This window comes from Phocoena phocoena, chromosome 10 (genome assembly GCF_963924675.1).
Source record: "Phocoena phocoena chromosome 10, mPhoPho1.1, whole genome shotgun sequence".
Taxonomy (NCBI): Eukaryota; Metazoa; Chordata; class Mammalia; order Artiodactyla; family Phocoenidae; genus Phocoena; species Phocoena phocoena.
In genome coordinates this window covers 83,982,816-84,001,289 of record NC_089228.1, presented here as the reverse complement: position 1 = coordinate 84,001,289, position 18,474 = coordinate 83,982,816, and positions in this window count along the sequence as shown.

Below are 18,474 nucleotides of genomic sequence, written 5' to 3'. Positions count from 1 at the left end.
GTTCTTTTCAACTTGATTTATAGATTCAGTGCAATCCTAATCAAAATCCCAACTTATATTATGAATATAAACAAACTGGTTCTAAAGCTTATATGGAAAGGGACAAGACTCAGAATAGCCAACACAATATTGAAAGTGAAGAACTAAGTTGGAGGATTGACAATACCCAACTTCAAGACTTACTATAGAACTACAGTAATCAAGACAGCATGGTAAAATAATTGGTAAAAGAATAGACAAATAGATCGATGGAACAGAATAAAGAGCCCAAAATAGACCCACATAAATATAGTCAACTGATCTTTGACAAAGGAGCAAATGCAACACAATGGAGTAGAGATGAATTCTCAACAAATAGCACTGGAACAACTGGATAGCCACATGAAAAAAAATTAACCTAGACACAGACTTTACATCCTTCACAAAAACTCAGAATGGATCATAGACACACATGTAAAATACAAAACTATAAAACTCTTATGAAGGAACATCGGAGAAAACCTAGATAATATTGGGTATGATGATGCCTTTTTAGATACAAAGTGATCCATGAAAGAAATAATTATTAAGCTGGACTTCATTAAAATTAAAAACATCTGCTCTGCAAAAGACAATATCAAGAGAATTAGAAGACAAGCCACAGACTAGAAGAAAATATTTGCAAAAGACACATCTAATAAAAGATTGTTATCCAAAATATACAAAGAACTCAGACCTCAGCAATAAGAAAACAACTCTGTTAAAAAAATGGACCCAAGATTTTAACAGACACCTCCCCAAAGATACACAAATGGCAAATAAGCATATGAAAAATGTTCCACCATGATATGTCATCAGGGAAATGCAAATTAAAACAAATAGATAACACTACACATCTACCAGAATGGCCAAAATCTGGAACACTTACAAAAACAAATTCTGGGGAAGATGTGGAGTAATAGAAACTCCATTCACTGCTGGTGGGAATGCAAAACGTACAGCCACTTTGGAAGACAGTTTGACAGTTTCTTACAAAACTAAACATACTCTTACCATATGATCCAGCAATTGTGCTCCTTGATATTTACTCAAATGAATTGAAAACTTATGTTCACACACAAAAAAAGGGGCAGCATAAATAGACAGACAGACAGATAGATAGATAGATAAAGATACATATACAAGCACAGGTAGTGAAAAATTCTATCAAAAGAGTAAGGTAAGGGGATAAGGAATAAAGAGGATCTTTATTGTAGATAGGATGGCCAAGGAAAATTTTTATGGGAGGAAACATTTGATCAGACCTGAGTAAAAAGAGGGAGTGAGCCATGAAGATATCTGAGGACAGACTCAGAGAACAGCAGGTACAAGATCTCTACATCAGAATCCTGAGGTGGGAATAACTTCAGGATGCTATGGGGAGAATGGGAGGCCAGTGTACCTGGAGAGAGTAGTAAGCTAGGAGAGTGTAAGAAATGAGGAATGGATCATTACGTGGTGTAAAATACAGCCAGCCCCCGGGATCTGAGGTTCGTTTAATCCATGCGTGCAGAACCCACGGTTACTGAGGGCCAACTATACTGAACAATTTTACAGAAAAGACTTGAACATACCAAGATTTTGGTAGACACGGGGGTCATGGAACCAGTCCCTTGTGGATACCAAGGGACAACTGGAATGCCATCTCCCTTATTCTTCAAGGATATGGGAGAACTTGCTTGTTAAATTCTTACAGTATAGGACATACTGGCTTTATTATCATAGGCAGTGTTATTTAATGGAAAAAAAACACTCAGCTGGGGATAAAGGACCCTGGATTCTAATATCTGAGTAAAATGCTGTAAAAGTATTAAGCAAGTCAATTTGAGTCTTGGTTTCTTCAGTAACAAAATAATAGGGTTAACAGTAACTGTTCCCCTTGTTTTACAGAATTTTGTAGGGATTAAGCAAGATTAAAAAATTTTAAAGGCCCACTAAATTTGAACATTTGAAGGGAGAGGTTTGGAACACTGCTTTTCAAAATGTGGTCCCTAGACCAGCAATCTGGAAATCACTTTGAAACTTGCCAGGAATGCAAACTCTTAAGTCCCACCCCAGACCTACTGAATAAAAACTGGCAATGGTCTTAGTAATCTGTGTTTTAACGAATCCTTCAGGCGATTCTGATGCACACTCAAGTTTGAGAAGCACTGGTTTAGAAGAAGGTGAAATTGTTGAGCCAGTCCCCAAATTACCAAGCAATGAGAATTTCCTCTTGGAGGTTCAGAACGTTGCTGCTTGCAGCTGCCATGAGCTAGTAAATATACTGAATATTTCACATAATTCAGGATCTCAATGAGCAGGAACTGGCCCATATAATGACTGGAGGAAAGGGCCCCTACTAGCATTTAATGTGTAAGAGCCAGGATGCTAGATGCCCTTCAGCATGGGATAGTCCCATACAATTTTCAAATGTCCTGCAGGACATTCACATGGGTGTAAATCTGTTGACAATTAGCAGAGCCTAGAACCTAACTCTTTTTTACACACGACTACAGAGTTTTGTGTTTGTTTTTCCAGTGCTAATATACAATGATTTTTCTCTAAAGGTAACTACAGTCTAAATCAAGGTACTTTTTCTGAATTTTACTAATATTTGGATATTTTATCAGTCTGAGATGCAGTGTGTTCCTTTTTTATTTCTCCTCTATTTTAGAGTTGGAGCATTATATAGCTTTTAAAAGTATGTAGGTTAATTTTACTAATTTAATAAACTTTATTTCAGGATAGAAATGAAAGCATTACAAAATATTTTTTATAAAAAGGGACTGTTCAGTCTGAAAGATTTGAGAGCCACTGACATATATTGCATCATTTAACCTCACAACATCCTGATGAAGGTACTCATCAAAGTTAAGTAACTTGTGCAAAGTCACCACACAGTCAATAAGTCTCAAAGCTAGGATTCAAATTCAGACTTGTTTGCCTTCAAACACCAGGCTTAATGAAAACTATTTTCACACAAAAACCTGTGCATGAACACTTAGGTCAGCATCATTCATAATTACCAAAAACTGGAAAAATTCAAATGTCCATCAACAGGTGAATTGATTTTAAAAAAAACAAAACTGTGGTATATCTATTTAGTGGAATATTACTGAGCAACAAGAAGGAGCTGACACACACAAGATAGATGAACCGCAAAGGCATTGTGCTGAATGACGGAAGCCAGTCTCAAAATGTTATGTAATGTATGATTCCATTCAAGACATTCTGGAAAAGATAAAACTACAGAGATGGTGAGTAATCAGTGACTTCCAGGGGTTAATGGTGTAGAACCGTACGCCCCTCTCAGATAGATTTTACTGTATGATAATTACAAAACTAACTAAACCAGCCCGTTTTCTCTGTGCCATGATGGATAAAGGACTGGCGTGGAAAAATGGGGTTACTCGAGGCAACACAAGGCGTGATTTTATTTTGGTCGAGGCTTCAAGCATCCCTTCTCATACAGACCCCACCACGCAGGCCCGGAAGTTTTCTCCCCACCTTCTCACACAAAGCTCCTGCCCCTGTGTTCTCTCACCCATCAAGGTGAGGAAAAGGAAACCTACCTTTCCTCAAATTCAGTCTCCAGATCTCTCTCACACTCGATCTCATCGATTTCTTACCTTTTAATGCAAAGTCATCGCCTCCACCTTGCAGTGCTCTGGCTGCTGTGACATCACGAAGGCTCTGTTCTCTGTATTATCGTTGGCTCTGTTTCCTTAGTGACCCTGGGCCTCCACCAGATGAGTCCCCGGTCCGGGCTAGGGGGCTTTCTCTTATCCAGTTTGAGGCTCTTAGAGAATTCGCCTCTGCCCCTCCCTCTCGCGCACCTACCTCTTTCTGACATCTGGAGGCCAGGCAGGGCCTTGTATTTTATCACCAGCGCCCGCCAGCTGCTGTCACTCTCTGGATGGTCCCCTTAGCGCCAGGCTCCAACGCTCAGAAGCCGTCGCAATCCCGGGGTTCCTGAAACCCCGATCTTGCACGGCCCCCGAGCTGGCTCGAGTTTCCGCGGAGTCACACCGCAAGTTCGATGGCCAAGAGGGAGCGTCCTGGTTTCCCCCGGGGCCCTTCAAGGGTCAGCGACAGCCACAGGTAAAAAGGTGAACCTCCGCCCCCACTTCTGAAAGAGCAAGGCCTACCCCCAGCGAAGCTTCAGACTCTGCGAGGCTTGACCCACTTGTCCCGAGTAGGAGAACCCCAGACAACTCGCAGCTGGGAGCACTGACAGTGTTCCCCCGTCCCAGAACTACGCTTGCGCGCCTCTAGCCGTCCCTTGAACCCGTTCTCCCTCCAACGAGTACATTTCCCAGCAAGTCTGCGACTGCTCTGATTCAGGGGCAGGGGCGTGTCTAGATTCGACCCCTGTAATCCTAATTGGGCAGAACTAGGCGTGGCCACTGGAGAGCATCGCTCGCCTGGAGTTTTCCCAGTATGGTCCTGATTTATGTGACACCTCCACGATGACTGGGATTTATGTGAATAATTTGCATGAAACAAAGTTCTTCCAAATTACAGCATTCACTGTTCTATAGTAAGCAAAGGACAAAGGCAGATTCCTATTAACTTTTTACGACTTACATTAAACCACTAATTAAAAATTAGTGTCATAGGAAAAGCAGTCTCCTTTATTTTATAATAACAATAGCCAGTGATTATTAAGCACATACTGTGTGCCAGGCACTCTTACACTTTATATGTATTATCTCAACTGAAAAAGCAAAAATCAGCCCTGCCATTAACCAGACTCAGATGACACTGATAAAACCTGCTGCAAAGTTAATAGCAAACAATCTTTCCCCCAAATCATACTGCAGCTGTAAAGTGTCATAATGGTCCTCTTTAAATACCACTTTCTTACCAATGCGACATCCCCATCTTTGCCTTGCTACTCCCACTTCAAAAAAAAATACTGAGAAGTGTTGCTTGCTAAAATCACAGACTGTCAAACTATTTGACATCCTATCAGGAAAAATGAACGTCTCACTCTTGCCTGGAAGATCAGAGCCCTCTTTGAAAGAAAAACAATCTCTATTTCCAAGCCAGGTGCAGAGCTTCAGATACAGCATTTTCAGACACAACGTATCACATTTACCATAACTTTGAGATTTCTAAAGAGAGAGGACCTGGAGTCCACTTTTTAATCCAAACCTGCCTTGCAATGAGCCTGTTAAAATGCTACAATAACCCTGGTTCATCCTTTGTGAGATGCTCCATGGTTCTCCTGGTGACCTTGTGGTAGCAAGTGAATAAATCTAATTTTGTTGGACTATAAGTTTATCTCTGTTAGCCCTTATCAGATATGTTTTAACACATTTTACTTCGGAACATAAGCTCAGAGACTGGCACATTGTAATCAAATAGTTAATGATTTATGTAATCTGTTTCCTCATTTTACAGATTACAGATGAGGAAACAGATTCAGAGAGGATAAGTAACTCACCCAAAGTCACCCATATGGTTTGGCTACAAGAACTCATATTCTTAATTGCTGTGTTTTGCACCCAACTACTTTCCAAATGCAAAGAAACAGCCCCAAGATGTTACTTGCTTAACGTTTCACAAATAGCAAATGGCAAAACTACAATTAGAGTCCTTATCTAATCCCAGTCCAGTTCTTTTCCTACTCTACGTCACTGTACTTTCTGGATATGTATGTGTGTACAGTCTAGCTCATCTGCCTGATTTTGTATAGACTTCTGTATACTATTTATCCATGCATGACAATATCTCTGAGATCCAATACCTTCATATTTAAAATGGAAAATAAATTAGGTGCCATCCCTTGGTAAGGTATGACCTTGATGTTTTTTGTTGTTCATTCTAGCAGTGATGAATGTTAAGGGGCCTCACACTGAGAAGCATATCGGTTATTGTGAGAAATCAGTAATGCACAGAAAAGCACAGTGCCTAGTACTGAATAAGTGTTGTTTTGTCAGCATCACTTAAAATGTCTTCAGTTCCTTCCTAAATGGACAAGCCTGAGAAAACCACCATCAGTGGATTTAGGGGATTGGCTCTCTACATTTCTAGATTCTTATATCTAAGCAAGTCTCTCATATATTTTGATTAATAATGGACAGAATTTGAGAGCTTCACAAGGTATGGCGTTCTCCCGTGGTACATTTTGAAGATTGTTCCTTAGTGGTTCCTAAGGCGGTTGTGAAGATTAAACGAGTTAGTAATGTAATGTTGCTGAGACCACAGCCTGGCAAATGACACAGGAGCATCTCAAGGAAGTTGGGAACAGTTAAGAGAGAGTCAAATGGAACTCATAATTAAGTATCTAGGACCTCGATAAAAACTGCCATGGACATTCAAATAAAGCAAAATAAGAAAAGTACAAGGAATACTATCTGGGAAAATTAAAAACTAGAAAATCATTGTCAAAATAAAATAGGCATGATTAAATTTTATGATATTCAATGATGCAGCAAGAGATGGAAATATGTATATATGTGTGCATGTGATATGTGTATAGAGAGAAAAAGAGAAATGAATGCTGCTGAATTTGAATCTGGATCCTGTAGATTTTCAAATTTAAATAAAGACCCAGTTTTACAAACTTTTTAAGAATGTTACAGATCTTAAAGAAAAAATATATTACCTGAAAGAGAAACAACAGAAATTATTGAATGGGCTATTAAAATTAAAAAATTTCAAATATTTGTTGACATATAATTTTTAAGTATACAGGTAATGACTTGACAAATGTATACACTTCAGTAACCATCACCCCCATCTCTCTCTACAGAAAGCTTCCTAGAGACACTTTTGCAGTCAGTATCCCTGTATATAACATTTTAACAATTTCCCATTAAATATATGAAATCAGAATTTTTAAAATTAAAAATACAGTTGAATCATAGATTCTATAATGAAAATTTTATATAGTACTTTATTTGAAGTTATGTCTCTTGGATTTGTTAACTAAATGATTTTGCAAATGAAAATCAGCATTATTGACTTTTACATACTCAAACTGCCCAAAATACCAGTTGTTAGAACTGTACCAAAATAACCACAATGTCATTAACCCATCAATGGATAGCTTAAATTGAAGTTAGTTGAAATTTAACTTGTATTTTCCATTTATTATCACTAAATATTGACCTAAAGATTTAGAGAAATAATTTTTGTACAATATATTGAAGCTATTTCTGTTGCCAATGTTTGGCTGTATTGTAATTGTTGCAGTGCCATACAATCTAGAGTATATTTTAAGTTGTGTTTGAACTTACACTGATTAACAGTCAACTAAAACTAAATAGAAATAAAGTTTAAGGAGGAAGCAGAGCAGTTCTGAGAAGGAACAGGAGTAAACCAAGTCCCCCAGTTCCATCATGTTTAGGTGATTTCTGGTTTTATTCTTCTATGTTGTGGGTATTTCAGGGGAAATCTGATTTATTATCATCTTACCTTTCTACCTAAGGCCGAATCTCTTAAAATGATGTGCTTTGTAAACCAAATACAAAGTAATAAGAAATAGGCTTGGAGATTTAGTATCTTTGTTTTTCCCAATCTTCTACTTGCTCACTGGTATGTTCAAAGGGGAGAAGATAGACTTCAAAGAGTACATGCTTACATCCTGTAGAATGTATTTTTGTGAAATAAATCTTGAAAATCACTCTCTGTCCATGTGTCTTTCCTTAGATAAAACCTCATGGTGTTGGGGACGAGAAGGTAAAGAGAAGCATAGTGATGGAATTGCTCTGGTAAAGGGATCAGTTATTTAAAAGGTATCCTCTTGCTCTTGCAGGTCCTCTGTTATTGTCTCTGTTATGGTGGAGAAGACCCATGTGATAGATACCTGGATTCCTGGCTTCTCTGAATAGAAATTGTAGATACAGAATTTGAGATGCTCTTCCTAATTAAAAGCAGTTTCTCAATTTTATTTGGGTGATTCTATTTCCAGTTGGGGCATTCCTATTTTTAAAAGCCTAAAAAAGTTTCTGAGGATGGGAGTACAACAAATCTGACCAAAAATCTATTAACGATACAAGCATTTACTACAGTCACTGTACAAAGCCCTAAGAAAAAGCTGCTAAGGAATATCAGAACCACACAATACCTGTCCTCAAGTATAGTATCTCACAAAACTTATTTAGTGCTCTCTTGCTCAGAATATTAACTTGCTGACCTTTCATGAAATGTCAGATCTTACATAAACTTTCCTTATGTTAAAATCTTTGATATCTGGTGATGACTGATATTTACCAGAAGTCATTAGTACTCATCGCATTAACGAAATTTCTAGGCGTGTGAGTTGGCAGATGCTTAAAAGAACTGAACTATGGCTGAAGGCTTTTCACACTCACTACATTCACAGGGTCTTTCTCCAGTGAGCATTCTTTTGGTGTTTGGTGAGACTTGCATTCTGGCTAAAGACTAACACATTTACCACATTTACCACATTCATAGGGTTTCTCTCCAGTATGTATTGTCTGATGTGTGGTAAGGTGTGAACTCTGGCTGAAGGCTTTTCCACACTGGCTACATTTACAGAGTCTCTCTCCAGTGTGTTTTCTGATGTTTGGCAAGATTTGCACTCTGGCTAAAGGCTTTCCCACATTTATAAGGCTTCTCTCTGGTGTGGATTACTTGATGTATGGTAAGGTGTGAACTCTGGCTGAAGGCTCTCTCACATGCATTACACCTGTACGGGTTCTCTCCAGTTTGAGTTCTGTAGTGACTTCTGAAAGCAGAGTGGTCTCTTCAAGCCTTCCCACAATCAACACATTTAAAGACGTTTTCTCCATTATGAGTCCTCTGATAATGAGTCAGGGATGATCTTTGGCCAAAGCCTTTCCCATACTCATTACATTCATATGTTTTCTCTCCAGTGTGTATTTGTGATGCTGAATAAGAGCTGACCAATTTCAGAAGGCTTTTTTACATTATAACTTTGCACTCAGAGGGTTTCTCTCCAGTGTGTATTCTTTTATGTTTAATAAGTGATGAGCTCTGGCTGAAGGACTTCCCACACTCATTATGTCCATAGGGTTTCTCACCAGTGTGAGTTCTCTGATGTGTGTGTGTGTGTTTTAAAAAAGGTTTATTTATTTTATTTATTTTTGGCTGTGTTGGGTCTTGGTTGTGGCATGCGGGATCTTCACTGAGGCATGCGGGATCTTTCGTTGCAGTGCGTGGGCTTCTCCCTAGTTGTGGTGTACGGGTTTTCTCTTCTTTAGTTGTGGCACGCAGGCTCCAGGGCACATGGGCTCAGTAGTTTGTGGCATGTGGGACCTAGTTGAGGCACGAGAGCTCAGTAGTTGTGGCACACAGGCTTAGTTGCCCCGGGGCATGTGGGATCTTAGTTCCCTGACCAGGGATGGAACCTGCATCCCCTGCATTGTAAGGCAGATTCTTTACCACTGGCCCACCAGAGGAGTCACTGTCTGATGTTTAATAAGAGAACTCCTGCTGAAAGTTTTCACACAGTCATTGAATTTGAAGGGTTTCTCTCCACAGTGGATTTTCTCATGCTGAGTAAAGGTTACATTCTCACTGAAGATTTTCCAACTATTACATTCAGAAGATTTCTCTCCAAAATGAGAAGATAAAGGGTGACTCTTTGGATGATTATTAAGAATAGTAACTGAAAATTTTCCCACATTCCTTACAATCGTATTGTTTCTCTACACTGCACATTTTATGTTTCATTAGCTCTGTATTCTGTTTGAAAATACCTTCAGTCATATCACACTTATATGCTCTCTTTCCTATAGGAATTTTTGTTGTATAATAGGATATATTCTTGCAAATTTTCTTTTTGCCTGGCCCCTCTCTTTGTTGAGTATTTTTTTGCTGGCAACTGACATTTGATCCTATACTCTGCTGGTCTCCCTCTCTTGGCACTCCAACCTATTCTTTACATTCCCTATCTTCTCTCAAGTTTAGGTTTCAGGGACCATCTTTGGTAAGTCTTTTCATTATTGCTCCCAAGGCGGTCTTATTCAGAAACATCCTGATTTTCAATAGACTTTTTGGTCTCCAAGATTATTTTCTCAGCGTGAAAGAAAATTTTTTAATGCATGTGTCTTGTGCTGAGTGACAGGAAACTGGTGAAGGTGAAGTGATATCATGAAAACATGTCCACGGATATATATGGCTCTTACACTCTGAAATATGTCTTTGCATTTAACAGCACAGAGGGATGAGGAACGAAGATATACATAGGACAAGAATGGTATGAAAGGAGGCCACATCAATCTATATACATAATTCAAAATGTGAGAGAAGGAAGGGAGGTGATCTAGTGGGAAGCATCATCAGAAGTTAGACAGATGGACCAGAAAAAAGGAAAATGGTCATGCCATTTGCAGGGAAATGACGGGTTGGGGGTAGTGGGGTGGGGGAGAGAATACTGGAAAGCTGGAGGCAAAGCAATTACTCGGAGATGTTTGGGCACTTATTTCGCTTTTTACAGTCGAGTGAGAATATCACCTCCTGCTGGTGTTTTCAATACCAGAATCAGGAAAGTCCAATCTGAGTAAACATTTCTTTTCTTTCTTTCTTTCTTTCTTTTTTTTTTGCGGTACGCGGGCCTCTCACTGTTGTGGCCTCTCCCGTTGCGAACACAGGCTCCGGACGCGCAGGCTCAGCGGCCATCGCTCATGGGCCCAGCCGCTCCGCGGCATGTGGGGTCTTCCCGGACCGGGGCACGAACCCGTGTTCCCTGCATCGGCAGGCGGACTCTCAACCATTTTGCCACCAGGGAAGCCCCCTGAGTAAACATTTCATTAAATGAAAGTAGCAGGCTTCCTGAATAGTGACAAATGCCCCTACTATAAAATTATGTGGTACACCATGTGCAAAACAATGTCATCTTCAGGTACCTGGCTTTTGTTGGGGGATTCTGAGGAATGTGGTGAGCCACAGTGAGATATGCTGCATCTGTTCCTGCTCTGTAGGACCACCTAAGTTTCAAGCTTGAAGACAGTTGGCTAATTAGTTTAGAAATTTTCAGGGTTTCTTTTTATTTGGTAAAGAGGCTCTCTTTCCCCCAATCCCTAGCCCATTTGAAACATGCATATGTATAATAAGTGGGAAGGTATCTGAACTTAAAATCTAGGTCTTCGTGCCTAAATTATGTGTTTCCTGACTAATTTCATGGCTGGCAGTCTCTCCTCATCATAGCCATCTACGTTCTCCCAATCTGTTCTCTACAATTTCAAGGTGACACTGTTTTGCACACAGTGGGGTTTTATAACCATGGACCACACAAGAGTCTAGGTAGATGGTGAGGGCAATCATGGCATTCCGAAGTGTCAGGAACCCAGGCTCTTCTATCTTGTTTGTCCATCATGTATAAACTTGACCTCAGACTCCAAGATTATAAGGAGAACAGAAGGGATAAAGAAGGGCAAAGATCAGCAATTTCTTCAGAAAGTTTCCCAGAAGCTGCCACCTGACACTTCTGCATATATTCTATTGAGTAGAATTCTAAGATAGCTCCAAGATTCCCACTCCTGTGGTACTAACTCTGTATAATCTCCTCCCTTTGAGTGTGCATAGTTCCTGTGACTATGGTGGGGTAGTCATTTCCTTGATTAGGTTACATTATATAAGACTCTATGGTAGCAGACTGGACAGATTCTCCTTCTGGCTGTGAAGAAGCAAGATGCCTCACTGTGACAGGGCCATTTGGCTAAAACCAAAGGACAGCCTCTAGTTGCTAAGAACAATGCCCAGCCAAAAGCCAACAAGAAAATGGGTCCTACACAAGGAACTGAATTCTACTAACAAACTAAATGAGCTTAGAGAGGATCTCAAGCCTCAGATGAGACTGTGGTTCCAGCTGACATCCTGATTTCAGCCTGTATTAAACCCTGAACAGAGAACCCAGTTGAGCCGTGTTCTGACTTCTGACCTACAAAAATGTGACATAATAAATGGGTGTTGTTTTCAGCTGCCAAATGTGTGGTAATTTGTTATGCAGCAACAGGAACCTAACACAAAATGTTTAATGGATGGATAAATAAACCAATGACTTGAAGAAGTGATTACTGGAGAATGGTACTGTTGAAAGGGAGCTTTTTCTACAGAACCTACCATTAACTACAATAAGTCAAATAACTTTAGATTTGATTTTAGAAGTGTATATATGGGAACATAAATTTTAAGGTGAGAGGATAAAATGTGTTAATGCTCTGAACACTGGAATGGCATTTCTGATGGGAATAAACTCATATTTACCTGGTGTCCTGCAGTTAGATGCATGGTAGCCAGCCTCTCTCCTTTGGGCTCCATTTTGAGGGAAGGAAGAATCCTGGGAAGACAGAGATGTCAAAAGAACATGCAGTCCTGAAGACAAACTACTGACCAGCAAGTCCCTCAGAACAACAGATGTGGCCCCTACCTTCTCTCCAAAGAAAGCTATCAAAAGAAGCAAAAGGACAGATATAACTCCCAACTCCTAAGTTTCAGAGAAAGGAATTCTTATCTCTGTTATTAGAGTCGGTTTCAGGCAACAGTTATCTGGATGCTATCGGGGGCAGGAACAGAGAGGGAAGCATGAGGACATAGGATGCCTGGGCAGGGAACACTAGGAGGTGACAATCAGATACAAAAAAGGAAGATGAAAATATTAAGGAGAAACTTTACCTCAGTAAGGTGTTCATGTAGTATAAAGTGTTATATCCTTTTTGGAGAGTAATTTGACCCCTCATACCACAGGATCATGCAGCATTTTGTTGAAGTAATAGTACTCTTAACAACTAGTTATAAGAGAATCATTTTTTACAAAACAGAATCTTTTAAAAACAAAAACAATCACAGGTTAAAAGATGATCCCTGCAGAAAGCATTAAAATATCAAAAATTCCAAACAATCTAAATATGCCATAAAAAGAAATAAAATTTACAAAGTATTAAAATGGCATCTTGAGGGAACAGCCCACCCCTATCAAAATAATTATGAAAACTACACAGCCAACATATAAAATGCTTGTGATAGAATGAAAATGTCTGAAACAATTATTGTGACTATTCTACAATTATAATTGAGTAAAAAGTATGCATTTATCTAGTCAGGGAGTGGAAAGAAACATGGAAAATACACTTGATGTGTTTTAAGATTCTGGCTGATTTTTGCCCTTTTCACTCTTGTTGGAAAGTTTGTGCAGTAATAGAAAATAAAATTACCTAGGATTGACTCTGTGCCTAAAGAAGGGTAAGGAAAACTTATGTTTCCTACTTTTACTTTGCAGACTGCCTTCTTCTAAGCTTATTCCATTAGTACATTTTTTCTATAAGCCATACTTATTTCTTCCTCATTTGGGTTAAATCCTCCAGAGACACAATCTTCATTATTTTCAGAGTTTTGAGACAAAATTTAAACTCCTTGTTCAGGAGGATCTGAAACTGTTTCAGCACAAGTAATTTCACCATTTCTTTGATCTTGCCAGTGCCAATGCTCTAAAGACCTCTGGGTCAAGTTTGTCTGTCGATTGATCCTGCACAACTAGCTTTTCCTCCACATAAGGGTTCAGAAGATGTCTGAAAGGAGCTGGAAGATAAAGCTTCTCTTCAGACTGCAAATCCTCTTCCAACATGCAATTTCTTTGGAGGCTCACCTTCATCTCAGGCATTTGAGCTGTACTTTCAACCTCTGAAGTTCCAAGCTGAGGCCTCTATCCAGAAAACCTGTGGGCAGAAACACAACTGCAAACATTTACTGAACAGTACTCTGTAGAGGACACCAGGATTCCAAACTTTTAAAAGATGTTAAACTATTAGGGGGAAGGTTGACAGGAACCTTTATTATATATAAATCAGATGGACAAGCAAAACAGTGGGACATCAAGCCATCATATGCCTCCTGCAAAAAGAAGGACAAAGCCACATGTATCAGTATTCTTGTCAGAAAATTGAATCTAAATCTAAATATAGTCTTTAGATATAACCACCAGCTTGTAGAGATTACAGAGGACATAAATTGTTTAAAAAAGAAATGTTAATTGATACCACTAATATGTAATTATCCAAATCCAAAACGTAGGAAATTCTACATGATGAATGACCCTGTTTCTTCAACAACAGCAACAACAAAAATGGCATGGGGAAAAAAAGAAAGGAGATTGTGAGAAAATGGCAGAGTAAAGAAATCCAAAAGTCTGTCCCTCCACAAAAGCAACAATTGCAATTCTGGAAAAAAACTGTCAGAATCAACTGTTTTAAAATTCTAGAAATTAACCAAAACTTGCAGCAGCCATTGGAATGCTTAATAATCAAGGAAAATCATCTGAATCTTAGTAAGAACAGTGAGCTTTATGGCATTTTAACTGGTCCCATTCTACACTCCCTAGTTTGTCAGTAGCCTTGAAGATAATAGCCCTCATTTTCAGCACGGGTACTAGTACCAGAGGGAATAGAATAGACCTCATCCACAAAGAATTGTGGTTTTTTTGTTTTACCTGTCAGGTGGGTTCATGGAGGAATGACTCAAAGAAAATATAAGAAGACTGAACACTTACTAATTCATTGTATGAGGCCAATATTACCCTAATACTAAAGACAGAAAAAGACATCACAAAAAAATCAAAACTACCTAACAATATCCCTTATGAATCCAGATGTTAAAATCTTCAACAAAATACTAGTAATGTGAATTCAGTAGCATATTTAAAATATTATATACCACAGCCAAGTGAAAGTTATCCCAGGAATGCAGGATGATTCAACATAAAAAATCAGTGTAATATACCTTATTAACAGAATGAAGGGGGGAAACCACTAGTTCATCTTAATAGATGTAGAAAAAGCATTTGACAAAAATCCAACACCCTTTCATGAATATATATATATATCACAACAAACTAGGGAAAGAAGGGAACTTCCTTAGCCTAATTAAGGGCATCTATGAAAAAAACCACAACTAACATCATGCTTAACAGTGAAAGACTGAAAGCTTTCCCCCTAAGATCAGGAACAAGACTAGGATGTCCATTCTTGCCACTTCTATTCAACACTGTACTGGAAGCTCTAGCTTAGGCAATTCAGAAAGAAAGGAAAAAAAAAAAACAAACAAAAAAAGCATCCAGATTGGAAAGGAGCAAGTAAAACTATCTCTATTCACAGATGACACAATCTTCTATCTAAAACCCTAAAGAATCCACACACACACAACACACACACACACACAAACTATTCCAACAAACGAGTTCAACAAAATTGCAGGATAAGATAAAATTGAAAGATCAATTTGCAAAACTCCGTTGTATTTCTATATACTAACAAAGAATAATCCAAAAATAATATTGAGAAAATAATTCTATTTATAATAGTATGAAAAAGAAAAAATACTTAGGAATAAATTTAACCAGAGAAGTGCACAAAATTTAAAATGAAAGTTATAAAACACTATTGAAAGAAATTAAAGAAGATCAAAGTAGGGCTTCCCAGGTGGCTCAGTGGTTAAGAATCCGCCTGCCAATGCAGGAGACATTGGTTCGAGCTCTAGTTAGGGAAGGTCCCACATGCCGTGGAGCAACTAAGCCCGTGTGCCGCAACTACTGAGCCTTCACTCTAGAGCCTGCGGGCCACAACTACTGAGCCCACATGCACAACTACTGAAGCCTGTGTGCACTGAAGCCTGTGTGCACTGAAGTCTGTGTGACTAGAGCCTGTGCTCTGCAACAAGAGAAGCCACTGCAAGGAGAAGACCGCGCACCTCAACGAAGAGTAGCCCCCGCTTGCCGCAACGAGAGAAAAGCCCCTGTGCAGCAACGAAGACCCAATGAGGCCAAAAAGAAAGAAAGAAAAGAAAAGAAAAGAAAAGAAAAAGATCAACGTAAATGGGAAAATATCTGGTGCTTATGCACTGGAACACTTAATACTGTTTTAAAGGCAATATTCCCTGGATGATCTACAGACTAAGTGATTCAAAATCTTAGCTGCCTTCTTTGCAGATATGGACAAGCTGATCCTAAAATTCATATGGAATTGCAAGGGACACCAAATAGGGAAAGCAATCTTGAAAAGAACAAAATAAGACTGACACTTCCTGGTTTCAAAACTTACTACACAGCTACATTAATCAAAATAGTGTGGTATGAGCACAAGTCAGTGGAACAGAAGTGAGAGTCAATAAACATATGTGACTATGGTCAATTGATTTTCGACAAGGGCTTCAAGACCATTCAATGGGGAGTCACTTTGGGGAATCACTTTTTCAACAAATTCACATCCAAAAGAATGAATTTGGATCCCTATGCCCACGTATTCAAAAATTAACTCAAAATTGATCAAAGACCTAAATGTAAGAACTAAAACTCTTAAAAGGAAATGTAACTATAAACCTTTGGGACACTGGATCAGGCAATTATCTTAAATATGGCACCAAAAGCACAAGTAACAAAAGAAAAAAAATAGATAAATTGGGCTTCATCAAAATTTAAAAATTTGTGGATCAAAGGACACTATGAAAAGTGTGAAAACAACCCATATAATGGGTGAAAATATCTGCAAATAATATATCTGACAAGGATCTAGTATATAGAATACACAAAGAACTCTTATAACCCAGCAACAAAAACACAACCCAATTTTTAAAACAGGTAATGGATCTGCATAGTCATATTGTCGAGGAAGACATGCAGATAGCCAATAAGCATATAAAATAATGCTCAATACCATTAGTCATTAGGCAAATGTGAATAATAAAAACCACAAGATACCATTTCATACCCACTAGGGCAACTATACTCAAAACAATTTGATTTTCAACAAATATTGATAAGGACATTGAGAAATGGAACCCTTACACATTGCTGGTGGAAATGTAAAATGGTGCAGCTGCTGTGGAAAAGTTTGACATTTCCTTGAAAATTTAAATATAGAGGTACCATATGATCCAGCAGTTCTACTCCTAGGCATAAACCCAAGAAAACTGAAAAACAAAAACAAACAAATAAACAAACAAAAACACATTCACACAAAGTCTTATACATGAATTTCCATAGCAGCATTATTCATAATAGGAAAAAGTGGGAAAAATTCAAATGCCCATCAACAGATTAATGGATAAACAAAATGTGTTATATACACACAATGGAATATTATTCAGTCTTAAAAAGAAATGAAGTGCTAAAAAATGTTACATGTGTGAACCTTGAAAGTGAAAGAAGGCAAACACAAACAGCCACATATTGTATGACTCTATGTGAAATGCTCAGAACAGGCAAATTCATAGACAAAAGAGAACAGTGTTTGTCAGGGGCTGGGGAAAGGGTGGAATGAGGAGTGACTGCTCAGTGTGTACAAAGCTTCTTTGGGGGTGATGAAAATGTTCTGGAATTAGATAGCTGTGATGGTTGCACAACATTGTGAATATACTAAAAGCTAATGAATTACACACTTAACTGGTTAAATTTTATGTTATGTGAATTTTACCCCAATAAAACAAGAGAGGCATAACCCACACAAAAACTTGCATGCAAATGTTTATAAATGCTTTATGCATAATCTTCAAAACTTCAAAGCAATCACGATGTCCTTCAACAGGTAAATGAATAAACAAATGGTGTACGCCCAACTACTGTGGATCCAATACAATCCAACAATAAAAAGGAATGAGAGATTAATTCACACAATATCGATGAATCTTAAATCCTTTTTGCTAAATGAAAGAAGCAAACTGAAAAGGCTACATACTACATGATTCCATTCATGACGTTCTATTAGAAAGGCAAAACTAGAGGGATGGAAAACAGATCAGTGGTTGCCAGTAGTTTGGGGAGAGGAAGGTATTTGACTAGGGGAAGCACAGAAGATTTTTTAGGGTGATGGAACTAACCTGTATCATATTGTAGTTTGGATATATAAAACTATGCAGTTTTTTAAACCAACAACTTTACAACATAAAGAATGAGCTTTAATAAATTAGAATTTTTAAAAACCCAATCAGGAGATTGGGGGATCTTAGGATAGATTGTAAGATGTGAAAAAAGATTCTAATTATGTTACAAATGTATGACATGACCTCACTAAGGAGGATGGAGAATAAAGGGAATGATTTAAGTATCTTTGGAAATGACTGGAAACTGTAAGACTCAGACAAAAGGAATTAACTTCACACAGCACTCTAGTTGGTATATTTGTTTCTCTTGGGAATATGAGAAACAAATTCTGCAACAGCTGTACATGTACACTGGAGTTGAACAGATAAGTAAATGGATGGTTGACTGTGAGTGCCAGGTTTCTCACTACTGGGCAGGGAAGTTACAAATAAGCTAGAGAGAAGGTTAAAATGATACACGTGGTATTGGATTAGAGTCAGAGACATCAGCATGTATTCACCTTTAGCTTAATATAGATATGGATGGATACAGAAATAATTATAGATATGTATGGATATATTGGTTAGTATACATATATAGTATAGTCTAACACTGGCAGCTGAGAGAGCCCAGAAGCAGTGACACCTCAGTGACAATGAGCACACCCTATATTGTTGACTCCAGGACTG